At 33.2% G+C, this 15,964-nt stretch overlaps 1 long non-coding RNA gene across 1 annotated transcript; it reads right to left on the bottom strand.

The window, feature by feature from the left end:
- Positions 1-13,993: 13,993 nt before the first annotated feature.
- LOC115278287 lies at positions 13,994-15,954 on the bottom strand. The gene is made up of 3 exons (XR_003902803.1): positions 15,872-15,954; positions 15,690-15,779; positions 13,994-14,079 (listed from the first exon to the last, which is right to left on the bottom strand). It is a non-coding gene; the product is annotated as an uncharacterized LOC115278287 (long non-coding RNA).
- Positions 15,955-15,964: the final 10 nt, after the last annotated feature.

The following is a 15,964-nucleotide window of genomic DNA, read 5'->3' as shown; positions in this document are numbered from 1 at the left end:
AAAAAAATTAGGAAAACAAACAACAAAAACAAATAAACAAACAGCAAATAAAAACAAAAAAACAAAAATTAAAACAAAAAATGTGTGAGAGAACCAGGTAAAAAGATAATTATCAAAGGTTTTGATAATCAATTGTATACATACTCAGAACAAAAGAACAAAAGAAACAGGTGATAGTACTTCTTTTCCATTCATACAATAGCAAAGGAAAAAGTAGTCTTGACAAGGAAGAGATTATTCCTATAACACAAGAATGATGCAATATTAGAAAATCCGTTAGTAAAATTCATTACATACATAGTACAAAGCAGGAAATCTACATGATTAGATTGATTGATCCCAAGAACAAATTATGAATCTTGGATAACTTCCCTGAGTCAGAAAGATATTATTAAATATGACATTTAATAATGAAGCCAAAAAGCAGCTCCATCAAACTGCAAAATCAAGGAATGCCAACCTTCACCACTTTTCTTTTACCTTAAGGTAAAGGGCTTAGCCAATACCATAAAACAAAATAGAGAAATGAGGGATGAAAATATTTGCAAATGATATGTAAAATTCACTATTACAGAAAATCTAATTTTCCTACACATCCTCACAATACAATAAAATAACAACAAACAAGAGAGTCGAAGACATGTTGGATATAAGATCTTATAAAAATCAGTTTCCCTTTAAGTTTATTTATAATACTTTAGAATAATATAACTTTAGAATTTTATAACTTTAGAAAGTGATAGAAAATCTCATAGAAAAACATCATTATTATGCTAACTATATTTAAATACTCAAAAATAAAACCAACAAGAAGTATAAAAACTTTTATGAAAAGGCAAACAGATAACTGGAACACATTATTGAAAACCATAAAGTATAATGAATACATGTAATAATCTACAATGGTCATGCATAAGAAGAATCAATATTATAAAGCTGGCAGTTCGACTCTAGTTAACCTATATTTAGTGGGTTCCAACAAATTAACAATCGTTTATATAATTTGACATGGACTTTTAAAATCAAAATGGAATTGCAATTTGTAAAAATAACCAAAAGAGTTTTGAATAAGTAAAGAAACAGTAGACTTAATTTTTGATATATTATAGCATCTTATAAAACTAGAGTAAATACAATAGTGTCATGTGGTTGAAGACAAAGAATAAATAATTAAAATATATTAGAAAATGTATAAAGTCCCTTACATATAAACACACACAATAGAAAATTTAGTAAATAATAAAAAATAACATTTCAAGTTAATAAAGAAAGGATGCATTATTTTATAATTTGTGATTTGTTTTTTGAACTGATTCTTTGGAAAATATATAATAAGATTTTAACATCATAACACTTACTAAAATAAATTTCAAATGAATTGAATGTCTATCTAAATAGTTTTAAGTCTGAGAACATATGACAGCAAAAAGGAAATATTCTGATTTTCATAAGAGAAAAATATTGATATGTTATATTATCAAATTTATTATCTATGTGATTTATGACACCATGAAATATTAAATCATAAAAAGTCAAATGGTTTGTTTCCAGAATATATAATGAATTAGTACAACCCAATAAAGATAAATGTGGGAAATTAAGAAAGTGGGCAAAATTAAAGACATTCACAGAAAATATTTATATATGGCAAGTAAAGATATAAATATATTTAGTATTTTACATACTAAGAAATATTGTGCAGCAATTTTAAAAATGAGGAATCTCAATTTACTAATATGTAAAGACTTACAATATAAATATTATATGTCTCAGAATTACACATGGAACATTTATGTCTCTGCATAAAGAAAAATACACATGGAAAATTGCATTTGTAGCATTACACATTGGTAATGTGGATGTGTGTGTCTGTAAATATATTTCAAAATATCTGAAATACTACACATCAGACTCATAAAAGTAGTCACTTTTGAGAAAGAAAACAACTAAGGGATGAGACAGGAGTCAACCCTAACTGCCAAAGGAAACCTTTGCTTTATTTGTATAATTGAAGGATTTAATTTTTCTTAGGTAAGCCTCTTGCATACTTAAGAAAAAATAAAGATACATATTATTATTTTCTAGGATGTATGTTTCATACAATCAGATTGTGTATGTGTATGTGTGTGTGTGTGTGTGTGTGTGTGTGTGTGTGTGTGTGTATAAAATTGCTAAATCTCTGGGCTAGAATAATACCTAATACAGGATAGGCACTCAAGTATCTCCCAAATTAATGAACAGAAAAATCCTGAGCCTAGAAAAATAAGAAGTAACACAACATAATATACAGGAGAGGAGCCTTCTTGAGTCTTCCTCAACAACAGTAGCAGAGCTTGCCCTCCTGCTTCCCATGTCTGCTTCAGGGGCAAGGAGATTAGATAGCCATGGACGGGACAATGGGAGTGGATGATCAGGCAGGTACCATGTTGGGAGATTGGTACTTGCAGGAGGAATGAACAAATAGTAAACATATTGAAGATAGTGGGTCCAAGTTTCTCAGTATTAGAAAAGGATTTACAAAAGTAGGAAGAAAGAAGGAAAGAAAGAACTTAAGGCATTAAATTGTAAATAGAATGTGTAGCTGTTTTTTAGAAAATAAAAAAATATAAAATTGAAAAATATGCATATATGTATATGTTTTTGTGTATCTCATACACACACACACACACACACACACACACACACACACACACATGCATTTATTTCCTAGGGCAGTCTACTAAGTCATAGCAGCAGTAACACTACAGAAGAATGAGCACACTAGACACTCAGATCTTGGTGCATATATATCATCCTCAACAACAATAAAAACTAGAACTCCTTGGAAAAATGTCTGGTATTAGGTCGGGAATAGGAAAAGAACAAGAAGATCCTGGAACATCTTACTGGCCCAAAAAATAAAGAAATAATCAAAGAATGATGAGGAAAAACACAAAGATATTATATCCAGCCTTAACAGGGCTTTCACTGGCCAAAATTGGGAGAATGATAGCTTTAAAATAAAAATTGAAAACAACAAGTTAACAATAAGTAAAATAGAAAGCTAGGATTCCTCACTAATAAAAAATCAAAGAGTATACAAATAAATAGGAGAGAAGAAAAAGCCCTACTTAGAGTAAAATGCCAAACAATGAATGTAGAAGGAATGACTGAAGTAGAAAAATCACCATTTTCCAACTCTCATTTTGGTGTTTAACTTTGGCAGAAGTTATGAATGGTACTAAAGCTGGTGGGTAGAAATTTGATGAGAAATAGGTACTACATTTGAAAAAGATGATAGGATTGTCCTGAGTATATTCCCACAAAGCACGTAGCAAAAGCACTATGAAATATGAAAGGAATATTCTCTACAGCTGTCAAACTCATGAAAGGAAAAAAAAAGTGATGAACTATAGCAGTTTGACAATAGGACAACCTCTTCTAGTCAAGATACTGAATGAAACAGGAAAAATACACTCATTTGTATAGTTGGCACAATTTAACAGCAGTGTATACACTAAATGGTAGTATACAATTTTCTAGTTTGAATAACTCCATTGTAGTTGTTTGTGGTTAAGAGGTATGGTCTCAAGGTGCCTGGGTGGCTCAGATGGTTGAGTGTCTAACTCCTGATTTTGACTTATGGCATGATCCCAGGGTTGTGAGATGGAGCCCCAAGTAGGACTTCTCGCTGAGTGTGGAACCTGCTCTAGAGCCTTTCTCTCTTTCTCTCGCTCTAAGAAAAAAAAAAAAAGAAACAATAGGTAGACTGTCCTTGTTTTACCAATAAGCAAACAGGGATGCTGAGGACTGTGTCTATATCATGTGCCCAAGTAAGAGGGGTAGGGTGATGGAGCAAACACGGTAAATATTAACTGCTGGGGAATCTAAGTGAATGAAAAGGGGGATGTGTGAGTCCTTTGTACTATACTTGACTGTTTTGAATATGTAAAATTATTTAAAAACAAAATATCAATACACCACATTTAAAAGGAAGTAAAATTGATTAAAAAGATAAATTAGAATAAAATACATGATGTTTAATAAAGAGAGATGAGTGACTTGATTCATATAATAAACTGAATAATATTTACTGTGTGCTTATGATTATTTAAAGCCTATAAGATAGCTGAAGAAACAACAGCATGGTCTTCAGCTCAAAAACCTTCCACAATCTGTGGCAAAATAAAACTAAATTTGATGTTAATTGCTGTATTTTAAAATACCACAATTTTTACCTACTTAAGTTCTTGGCCTACGCCAAGTTTGTTTAAAGCAATTTATTAAATATGTGATAAAATAAATGAATTAAACTGTATATTAAAATAATAATAAATAATAATATATAACTATATAATACATAAATTTCAACTAAAAATAAGAGTCAGGAATAAAAACAAGTAACTTAAGAATGCATATAAAAGATACAATTTTGTAATTTAGAAAAGCCTAAGATAATTAAAGTCCCTGGTTAAATATTAAAGAATTCAAGTTTGACTTAATTATTTTAAGTGTTTATTTATCTATTTTGAGAAAGAGAGAGAGCAAGAGAGTTGCAAGCAGGCTCTGCACTGTCAGCATGGAGCCCGATGTGGAACTCAGACTCACAAACCATGACATCATGACCTGAGTGGAAATCAAGAGTCAGAGGCTTAAACAACTGAGCCACTCAGAAGCCCTTAAATGGTTTAATATTTAGAATAACTTCAGTTGAACAAAATTCCTGGGGACATTTTAGGAACTAACAGGAAATAAGGTGGCCAGGTTACAGGCCTTGATAATCAGATTTAATTTAAGAGATATAGTATCACAATAATCCCAAAACAGGAAAATATAAGTCAGAGTCCTAAAATGAAATAAAGGATGATGTTTATCCTTAAATCCTTTTAAGGCAGAGGTGCCTTGTATTTTTTACATCTAAGCTCCTAATTTTTTTTTCCAGTGGAATTAGTGAACAGTAGTAAATAGCAAAGACACAGTTTTGAGAATTAGATTATTAATGAATGAATGGTTTTCCTGTCTGTTTATAGCAAATGTAATATTATCTGTCTTAACAATCAATTTGTTGTTGTATACAAAGTTCCTTCTCTGCCAATTGTTTTTGCCCCACCTCCACAAAGCAAAAGTAAATAATAAGGTGGACAGAATTTTCATTTGTAAAGGCTGCTTTGATTGTTTTTTGTGTTTAAATGTACCACTTGTAGAAAAAGCATGCCTGCTTTCTGCGCTCAGACACCCTTTCTAGGCTCGAAAAACATTGGAATTGTAGTGCGCCCCCCACCCCTGTAGTTTACATCCACTTTTATGTGTTGCTGCTTTTATGGAGTGCTAAATTGCTTAATTAAATTTTACTGGTTTATTCTGCTTGCTCATTCATATCCTACTTAATCCAGCCTATAACATTTTCTTCCTTAAAATGAACATATGAAACCTGATGATGTGTTCATAGAGCTACATTTGGGCTGTGAGAATGGATAAGTAGTTTAATGTATAAGGTGCTATTTGTTGAGAAAGTAACTGAACACTCCACTCTGGTACTCAAGTCATAAACATCAGCGTGTGGGTTTTAACAAAGCATCTGGAGGAGAAAATATCCGATTAAATATTTGCTTTCACTGGATATTGTTATGGTTTATTTGTAAGCTTTAATTCTATCTCATATATTTGGAAATTCTTTATTCCTGAAACTAAAAATTGTGCACAAAATACTCCTCATAATAAATTCCTCATTTAGAGTCCATAAGAAGAGGAAGCACTCCTGTTTGCTTTTTCAGAATCCCTTCCTTAAGGCACATGGCCAGCACAGGATGAAGGATTTGAAATGTTTCCACACCATTCACTTTAGTACTACTTCTGAAATTTTCCAGTTCCTCTTGGATCCACTTTTTCTCTTTTCAGATGACCTCCTGTCTTCATAAGAAAAGTCTATAACAATTTTAAATGAGTCCCTCCATTGTTTCTTCTTCACATATTAACTGTAGTTTTTTCCAATCTAGTCTCCTTCATGCCTATTATCAACGATAATTCTTTCTGGTAGTGGATTATACTTCATTTTTTGGTGAATTAACAATAATCAAATCTACCTTTTTTCTGTTTCTTATAAGTATATCTAATACTAAATATGTTGATTCTATTCACTATTAACTATATATACAACTCACTTAATTGAAAGTAAATATAAATGAGTTGAACCATCTCCTAGATGAGAATAGAAATACTGATATAAGTGGGGGCTTTGTTGCTGACTGTTGGGGTTCCAAGTCAAAAATATGGCATTTAAGTCTTTTAATCTCAATACACTTCAGCTTATCATTTGTAAAATTATAGTTCTCACTATAATGGATTAATTGTAGCACTCAAATGAGTTAACACATTTTTAGAGCATGATGTTAGGTATCATTTTATTAATATACTAAATAGTGTTGATAGCCAAAAGGGTCGGGCATTCTGTAGTTTAATCAGTACCTTCCAATTTCATTAAGTGGCATTCTTCACATTTGATGCCTTGTCAGGTGATTATCTCCTCTACGGACTCCCTGCACTGGGTGCTTGCAGGGCAAGGGCCAATTAGCCCATTTTATATGACCACTTACCAATCAGAATGGACACAAATAACTCAGAGAGTCAAGACACAGATAACCTATTAGTGATCCAAGCTTTAAGCAGCTATTATGTTTCTTGGTCCTAGGGAAGTTGGACTATGGAGCAGAGGCACCTGACATACATTTGTGTGGCCAGAACCATCCTTTGAGGACTCAGAGAAGAAAGACAGTTCCAACCAATGAGAATTTGTTTCAGTATTTTAACTGGCTATACAGAGGCTGTCTGAATGACTACCATCCCTTTGTTTCCCCAGTGCTAATCCTGATCTCAATGCCATCCAGGCCATCACCAGATGTAGGGTCATACCACATTAATGTTTCTTCCCTCTTCTCATGCAATGTGAGTCAAAATCACTGTCTCAGATCATTCCTTTCTTCTATAAAACTATAGAGATTTCTCTTTTAAGAATACAAAAAAAAAGAATCTATAAACCCTCAGATTGATATCATACCTTACTCTTTTATAGGGATGTCAGGCTGTATTTTTTGTTTCTTTTTCAATATGCCCCCTGGGCCATGTGACATGTGAGCAATAACCAGTCAGGTCTATGGGGTGGGGCATTCCCTTTGGTGAACTCATTCCATTGAGTACATATGCTATTTAACCAAGCCATAAAAAGTAGAGCACTCGATCCATAGTTCAAGTCTTTTCTTTATGTGCATAGCTTCCAAATATTTAATTCCAGGTTTAGCATGCTAAGGTCCACTTTTACACACACACACGCATGCACACAAACACATGTATATTTGTATATTTGCGTGTATACACATATATACTTCACCCCTTCATGTGAATATATATTGTTATTGTTTCATATTCATTATTTCCAGAGTAAATTATGTGTGCACTTAACTTCAATGTCTTCCTGCATTTCTTATCTCTGTTAGCACACCCTTATTCTAATTATACAGGGTGGAAATTTTAAAATCATCTTTGATCACTCTCTCTGCTTTTCTCCCTATATCACATTAGTTATATCTTTTCAATATTTCAGTCTCTTAAATTTTTATTTTCAAAATCTTACCTCTTTAAAACCCAGACTTCTGCAGGGGTGAGGCTATACGTGGCAGCCATTGACTGAGCTGAGTCAAGGAGAGGATTTGGGCTTTAAACGCTGTTTAAACAGATATTCAAGTGGCTCTTCTATCTTTACCTTCACATCCATTTTCGAAAATACTATGAATTGTTAAATGTTTGAGGTCTTCTGCAGGATAATTAGGCTGCTTATCTGTCTTTCTTATCACGTGTTCAGGAAGCCACGTATTCAGATGCAGAGTTAGGGTTAGGATTAGAGTTAGGGTATGTGCCTGGTGTTTTGCAGGTCAGAGACATCTCTGAAGGATTAGGTTTAGCTTCTATGTTAAGATTAGGGTTAGGGTATGGCTAAGGTTTAGGTTAGAGTTAGGACTGTGTTAGGGTAAGAGTTTGTACCTGATATTTGCTGTTCAGAGCCCTCTCCAGGGAGTTGGTATTTACACAAAGGATATAAAAGTTTTAATTCAAAGGGATACATGCACCCCACTGTTTATAGCAACATTACTAATAATAGCCAAACTATTATGGAAACTGCCCAAATGTCTGCTGATTGATGAATGGATAAAGGAGATGTGGTATATATGTATAGGATGGAATATTATTCAGACTTTAAAAAAATGAAATCTTGCCATTTGAAATGATATGGATAGTGCTAGAGAGTACTATTTTAAACAATATATGTCAAATAAAGAAAAATACCATATGATTTCACTTCATATGTGGGATTTAAGACACAAAACAAACGAGCAAAGGTAAAAAGGAGAGAGAAGTTATCCAAGAAACAGACTCTTAAAATTAGAGAACAAACTGAAATTTACCCCAAGGGAAGTAGATTGGGGGATGGGTAAAATAGGTGATGGGGATTACATAGTGCACTGTGATGAGCATTGGGCAATGTATGGCAGTGTTAAATTACTATATCGTATACCTGAAACTAATATAACACTTTATGTTGACCAACCGGAATTAAAATAAAAACTTTAAAAAAATAAATGGAAAAAGATAAATAGAATTCTTACCTCTAAGTCATAGTTTTAGATCCTCATTAACATTTACTTAAACTATTTAATATGCTTCTAACTAATTTACATGTTCCTTGTTTATTTCTCTACTAATTCACAGAGGAATCTTTCCCAAGTTCCAGGCCTTTGTGTTCTGCACACCAGACATCACTATTCAAATATCTCATGTCATTTCAGAAAGATATCAAGGCACACCTGGAAACCTGAATTTGTCATCAAACACACACTCTCTCTTCTCTCTCTCTCTCTCTCTCTCTCATATACGTCTGCCAAATTTGCCTTTCTTATAGTGCTCTCCATCGAAGTACAAAAGCCCTTTTACTAACCCTTTTGATCAAGGCATGGGAGTTGCCCGTGAGTCATCATCACCAATAAATAATGTCCATCAAATTTACATGTCTGAGATATGTCTTATATTGGAATTTTATTAAAATGCAAGTCTGATGAAGTGGATTTAGAGTCTGACTTGTGAGTATAAATTTTAATTTTTTTTAACGTTTCACTTACTTTTGAGAGCAAGAGAGACAGCATGAGCTGGGGAGGGTCAGAGATAGAGGGAGACACAGAATCTGAAAACAGGCCCCAGGCTCCGCACAGAGCCGGATGCGGGGCTCAAACCCACAAATTGTGAGATCATGACCTGAGTCGAAGCCGGACGCTCAACTGACTGAGCCACCCAGGCGCCCCTACATTTTAAGAAGATCCTAAGGAGTGCCATTGCTGATGGTTTGAGAACCACACTTTGAATAACAAGATCATATTGTGTCCTACATAATCTGGTCACTTTTTACCTTCTTAGAATTCAGCACCTACACTTCCCATGTGATTCCACACTCCAAGCCCCTTGGCTTCCTACCTTTCCTTGGTACATCAAGCTTTTCAACACATGTCCATGCTATTGCCAAGTAGTTTCATTTGTCCAGAATGCTCTTCCCTCCTTTATGTACTAGTAACTCCCTGCATTCTTTACAACTTCTCTCATTTACCTGAAAAGCATTTACTGAATGAGATGGTTAATTTTATACATTAACTGGTTGGGTACATGGCAACCAGATATTTGATTAAGTATTATTCTGGGTGTGCTTTGAAGGTGTTTATAGGTGAAATTAATATTTGAATCAACAAATTGAGGAAAGTAGATTGCTCTTACACTGTGAATGGGTCTCCTCCAACCACTGAAGGCATGAATACAACAGAATGGAGAAGTAAGGGAGAACTTGCTCCCTCCGACTGACTGTCTTTGAGCTTCAACATTACACTTCTGCCTTTGGACTTGCACTTGGACTGTAATTTACATCAAAGACCCTCCTAGTTTTAAGGCATTCTTGCTAGAACTACACCATTAACTCTCCCAGGTTTCCAGTTTGCTGACTACCAACTTTGGGACTTTTTATCTTCCATAATCATGTAAGCCACTTCCTTATTACACACACACCCACGCACAGACACAGACAGACAGACACACATATATTATTGGTCCTCTTTCTCCAAAGAACCCTGACTAATATTCTAAGTGGATATTACCTACTGATAAATACTCAGATAAATGTTTGGACAGCATAGCAGTAAGGACTATAAAGGAAAAGAAATTCCTTATGAGAGAAAGAAATATAGTTAGTTAGGTGGTCAGGAAAGGCTCTAAAAAGGAAATGGCATTTTAATTGAAAATTGAAGGTATATTTAGTAGACAAAGAGTAAGGGAAAATCATCTGAGGCAGATGAGATAACCTTTATGAAGGTGTTGAAATAGTGAGCAGGTGAGTCTGTTCCAGCTCTGAAAGAAATCTGTATCTGAAGTAAAGTAAGCAAGAAGATTTTCATTGGATGATATTGTAAAGAAGGAAAAAGGTCAACTATGCAGAGCCTAATAGCCATTGGTAGAGAATATGGATTTAATCTAAGTAAATTAGACTCTCAATGAAATATTTAATCAAAAAAAAAAAGATATGACCTAATTTCTGTTTGTTACATGTTACATGATGGGACCCTCTGTTCCCAGTCATGATAGATAGACACAGTCAGTGCTACCAGACTTGATTTCTTCCCGAGCACCACTTTAAGACAGGGCAACATGTATGCGACAGAACATTCCAGGTATGGGACAAGAGGCAAAGGAGGACTGTGACTGAGGAGAGAAGGAAAACACACAAGGTGAGCCAGATGATTGTTCCATAGTGACCCCACCTTTCTGCCCAGGGACATTTCTGTGCTGCAAAATAGGAAAGCAGATGATAGATAGTATCGCTGAATTGAGAAGGAAGATACCTTACTTCTGGGCTTCTAGAGCAGTGAACAGGTATAGCTCTGAGTATCTGAGAAGAGGGGGTGTCAGAGGGGAGCTCATGAGGCTCTATAAGAAGTCATCATGGGTCCTTGGATGAGGGCTCAGTAGTTCATTTCAGATAGACATTTGAATCCCAGATCAGTCAGAATGGAACCATCACATGCTCCAAGCACAGTGAACGTTCACTGGACAGATAATTCCTTGTCCTAGAAGTAAAGACCACACCAGGGGCTTAAGTGGCAAACCCTAATACTAAGTACAAAACAGAAATAGAATCTCCCTTACACAAAAAAGGTCAAACTTAACAGAACTAAAGTATAGGCAAGTAATTTAAATGCCTGACAAAACAAATGCAATACCCTCTAACAGGGAAAATATAACCTAAATACCCACAATACAACCCACTATGTCCAGCATAAAATTAAAGAAAAGGAAAATATTAAGTGTGAAGAAATAGGAAAGGTCACTCCATAGAGAAAATAAAGAATAGGAAAAAATATCAACTCCAGGATGATCCAGATGTTGTAATTAGTAGAAAATAACTTTAAAAGAGCTGTCAATGCTTTTCTTTTATTATCTTATCATGTGAATACTGTTGTTTTCAACCATGCAGGAGAAAGGGAAAAGTTCAGGAGTAAAAACTAAGCATGCTTATATAAATAGAAAATTCTTAGACAAATGAACATATAGACAGAGAAATTTATAATGCTTGCTGATTGTGGATTTAAATCACTAGTACATATTTCTATTTATAATTTTGTTTCTTTTTGCAGGAAATAATAATGCTTACTTACAGTGGGTTTTATCTTAGTGAATTAATTGATAATTCAAATAGAGGGGTGAAATCAAGCCTGGTGTGGGACTCCACACTGTGCATCTAGCCTGCTTGGGATTCTCTCTGTCCCTTTCCTTCTCCTCCCCAGCTTGCGTCTCTCCCCACCACTCTCAAAAAAGAACAAAAAGAAAAAAGAAAATTCAAATATAAGTGGATTATTTTTAGATGTTGAATCAGAGTGTCACAAAGTAAAAATTGGGTGTTCTTGAATTTGAGAGTCTATAGGAACTAAAAATTTATATATTTACCATTACTAATTCATTATTATTATTTCTGAATCAGAAGTAAAATGTTAGAAAAAATAATTTATTAAATGATATTCTATGTGACGCTTGGACTACCTTGAACAAGCCTCACACACTCTAAGCTTTCGTTTCCTTACATGTAAATTTGGAATAATGACAGAAAGTTTAACATGCAGATCTTTTTCACTGTAAGAAGAAAAAGAGTTCTCCTTCCACCTCTCTACATCCTAGAGTGGATAACAAAAGCCTATTCACTTATTTTTGAAAATACAAATGTGGTCTTATTCTAAAAACTTTTGTAATCTGTTATTTTTATTGAGTTATGCAGATAATATATGACAATAAATATAGACACCACTACTCAATTCTGTTTTTCTTCTGATCACCTCTTTTTCTAGATCAGTTAGTCTTTTTTAGACATAGTTCTTGGAACACTAATTATTTCTTGTCATGGGACAGTTTGATCATAGGTTTCCAAAATCTGTTTTGAAATTCAGAAGCCAGAAATTCATTTATTGTTTCAGTCCAACATATCTGTTATGCCATCATTCAGGAAATGTCATACAACCCTGTGCTGGAGCTATTAGTTTAGGCTGGAGACAGGGAGGAGAGATTTCATTAACGTAATGCTATCCTATGGTCATGTCATTTATTTAATATGTAAATAATGCCAAAATTGAATTCAGAAGACCCGTCTCAACTGTCTCTTTACTTACTAGACATTAACAGCATCACTCCTATTTTTTTCATGCTAAACTATAGGCACAAACCCAGCTTGGTTCAGAAAAAAGGGGTAAAAATAAAATCAAACCAGTATGAAACATCATATACTAATAAGATAATGGAATTCATTATTTATATCTTTATAATTAATGAGAAATAAGTAATATTAGTTAAAATGTCAACAAAAGTTGTCTTCATAATCTTTAGATTTTTGTGTTTTTGCACAATCAGCTTTTTTTAATAGCAACCTCTTAAGACATATTTTACTCAAGTAATCATAACCCTGATACTGATTTCTTTTAGAATTCCATACTTCAGGCAATGTAATTTTAGAACAAAAAGATAAGAGCTATTCTAATTCAGTCCTGTCCCATACACATCTAATAAAGCAAACAAATTTTGCCTGAAGTAGTTAAATGTTTATTATTTCTGAAGCTAATTGGTCATAACAGAACCAGAACTTAAATCATTCTCAAATTTCCAAATTCTGCACATTTATAAACTTGTAGGTTTCATTTAAGCTCTTTTGTTTTTTATTATCAACATTTTAAATTGGTGCAAAGGGAGTCCCTCATCTTTAAAAAAGGATTACTTTGTGGTTACCTTTTAATGGACTTTATCCTAATTCATTTTTTCACGAGGAGACTAGATGACTCTCAAGGTAATAGTGAGCTTTCTAGGTTGGCTGATCTTTTACATTAAAAAAATTGTTGGAAATAGTTTTATATCTAGTTTATAGCTGAAAAATAGTCATGGGATTTCTAAGACATAAATGCATTCAGATATTCTTCTCTCTCACAATTACCTTTAGTGCTAATACAACAATGAATTTTACTTCCTTCTTGCTTTTCAAAAAAAAGATAAAATTAATAAACATTTAAATAGGCAAGCAGGAATCTTAAACTAGCAAATAGATAATTTATGTTTCTCTGTGTGTGTGTGTGTGTGTGTGTGTGTGTGTGTGTTTGCATGTACATGTGGGATTAAAGCGGTGTTCAAAGTAATGATATCTTGGAGATTTGTCACTGTCTATTCATGGAAACCATTTAACAACAAGAAAATTAAGCTATATTTTAATTTATTTTGTCAATGGATTGGCCAAATTTGCTAGGTAGGGGCTAATAAGGCCTTACTTAAATTGCAAAATTTTAGGAGTGCACATCTTTGGTTTGAATCTTCTTCAGAAGCACACATCAGTTGTCAAAAGAATATTTATCAAATGAAAGACATAAAGCCTGTAAAAATAAGATAACAGATTGTTTAATAGTAATACTCCCTACACAGAAGTATATGACATTAGGTAATAAAACAGTCTTTCATCCTGTGACTCCTCACCATGTGGTCTTGGCATGTCTGTGAGAGAAGCAGGCATTTATTACTTCATATGTCCTCTGATACTTTGGGATTATCACTTAATTAACTCGGTATAAATAGACTGAACAAGTGGTGTAAATCCCAGTGGACACAACACTTAGAATTCTATGATAGATCCTCAAAAGAAATCCTGGAAAATGAACTAACAAGAAATAGAGAAGTGACACCTGCTTCAGATCAGAATTTGAGTTTATGACAAACAGTTGTTGTTTTTTTCTGCACATAGTTTTTCCTGGCACATTTAGAAGTTATAAACAGGCAGATAGACAGATATATTCATTAAAATATTATAGGACCTTCTCCATGCTTCTTTGCTTAGAGAAATATTAAAAGAAAAAAGATTAGTTTAAATTACAGATAAGATGTTAAATGCTTGATCAATTATGGATGAATTTAAGAGAGTTCAATAAAACTATTAGTTGATGACAGAGACACAATTTTATATTTATTGTAGAAAATATTGACTATTTATTGTAAAGGTTTAAGAGTATAAAACTAATGTGATTAAGGGCTATTATTTTCTAAAGATCTCCTCAAAAGTGAAATTAAATTTTCTAAGCAAATCTGTCTGTGACAGTTTATTAGAAATCTAATTTGTCCCTTTCAAGGTATCATACATAGTATTTTTTAGAAATTTGTTAGGTCAGATCAAATGTAGTACATAGATATTTTAGCTCAAATTTCATGTAAAAGTAAGTGAAAGAAAGAAAGAAAGAAAGAAAGAAAGAAAGAAAGAAAGAAAGAAAGAAAGAGAGAGAGAAAGAAAGAAAGTTAGAAAGAAAGAAAGAAAGAAATCTATTATGCAATTTTAGCCAAACTATATCTTAGATGCATTTTATTGCAAACTCTTTTTCTGGACTTTGTCAGTGAATCTTTGTAAATGGAAATTAATATTCATATCATTTGTTATCAAACCTCTCTGGAGGTTTTACAGTTTAATGCATTTTAAAGCATATAAAAAGTATCAAATTGAAGTCTAATTCTCTGACCACATCCACAATTATTTTAGAACTTAAATAAAATGCATTTGTGTTTGCATTTAAAGACAGAAAATGAATCTTTCAGTAAAGGACATCTAAGCTCCATGAAAGTCACTTTTGAATTTTTACAAGATGTCTTAGAAACAGATCAATTGAATACAACACAGTCTCTTATGTTGAGATGTTTTTCCCATTGATATCAAAAAATTAAAAATAAATACTACTACTCAGTTTTTAAAAACTAACATGCTTACTTAAGGGAGTCTGAGTGTCTGTTTGCTTGGTCAAAAATTCTGGTATGCTAACAGAAATAAAATTTGGAGACACATCTGTTTCAACAAGTTGTATGCATTCATTCTAATGATCAGGAGCTTTTATTTAAAATGACTGTAGGGTCATCATATAATGAGTTATATCACAAGATTGTTCTGGTAACATACAGAACATGAAGAAATAGCAAAATGTTTCATTTTCTGGATAGTTATTTAATAAATTTTTCTCTACATTCATGGATTTTAGTCCTCTTCCATTTTCCCATATCTTATTTCTTGACTTCTATACTTAAGTTATATATAAGGTGGACTTTATAAAGTTATATAAATTACTTACATATTAAACGATATTATTTTCTTTCCACTTTTGTCTTCTTCAGTGCATCAAGAGAAGTATTCATGGGACTACTCCTTATAAGAAAAGGCACTTTTTATAAGAAATGGCATAAGGAATCAGTTTATGGTTGTGAATGAAAATGGAGCCAATCTAAAAGAAAATTCCTACTTTTATTTCATTACCTGGAGGCACTTGTGTCTGGAGGAGAGAACGTGTCTGCCCAGGTAGCCGCTCGAATACTATAAACAAGTCAACTTCCTTGTCTGGCACCCAAA

The sequence above is a fragment of the Suricata suricatta genome, chromosome 1, assembly GCF_006229205.1.
Source record: "Suricata suricatta isolate VVHF042 chromosome 1, meerkat_22Aug2017_6uvM2_HiC, whole genome shotgun sequence".
NCBI lineage: Eukaryota > Metazoa > Chordata > Mammalia > Carnivora > Herpestidae > Suricata > Suricata suricatta.
Note: the sequence above shows the minus strand (reverse complement) of the source record. Positions and strands in the feature narration are given on the sequence as shown.